Source organism: Solanum pennellii, chromosome 12, assembly GCF_001406875.1.
Source record: "Solanum pennellii chromosome 12, SPENNV200".
Classification (NCBI taxonomy): domain Eukaryota; kingdom Viridiplantae; phylum Streptophyta; class Magnoliopsida; order Solanales; family Solanaceae; genus Solanum; species Solanum pennellii.
Genome location: NC_028648.1, coordinates 58442661 through 58443577, shown reverse-complemented (window position 1 = coordinate 58443577; position 917 = coordinate 58442661).

Genomic DNA, 917 nt, shown 5'->3' with positions numbered 1-917 from the left:
GCAATAAGGTAAGACCTAAATTCAAGTCACTTTAAATTATTAATTGTGTATTAATATTTTTTCTACAGCTATTCGATACAGTACCTAGGAGAAAGCTGCAGTTGGAGTTTACGAGCTTCAAGCTTGAACAAATCTGAAATGTTCAAGATTAGAGAATTTGAAAGCGAACACACTTGTTTGTTGCTACATAATTCATTATCGGAAAGGCTAGCAACTAAGAGTGTTGTTGGGAGTATTAGTGTGGGTAAATATGCTGAACCAAGTGTTATTTACACACCCAAAGACATACAACGTGACATGTTAGCTGAATATGGTGTGCGACTCACATATATGCAAGCTTGGAGAGCTAAAGAAGCAGCTCTTGAATTAATCCGGGGTGATCCAATTCAATCATATGCAAAGTTGCCAAGCTACTTTCACATACTAGAGGCAACTTACCCTGGTTCTCATATAAGATTTCACAAATCAGAGGATGACCGTTTTTTATATGCGTTTGTAGCTTTGTTCACCTCGATAAAAGGATGGGAATATTGTAGATCAATGTGGTTGTTGATGGAACTTTCTTAAAAGGAGCATAAAAAGGGACACTGCTAACCGCTAATACCTTAGATGCATCAGGTCAGACTTTTGAATATGATACTACTGTTTTCTATATTGAATTTTTGAACTATGTATTAAAATTGAGTTATAATTGCAGTAAAAATGTATTAAAATTGTATTAAAAAAAGTGTACATGGTGCAGGGAGTATATTGCCACTTGCTTATGCTATTGTCGATTCAGAGAATGATTCATCTTGGAGGTGGTTATTTGAGCAATTCAGAGATGCATTCGGTCAAGACTAGAGATGTGTATCGTTTCCGATAGGCATGCAAGCATTATTAAGGCAGTTTCAACAGTTTATGATGAAGTACCTCAT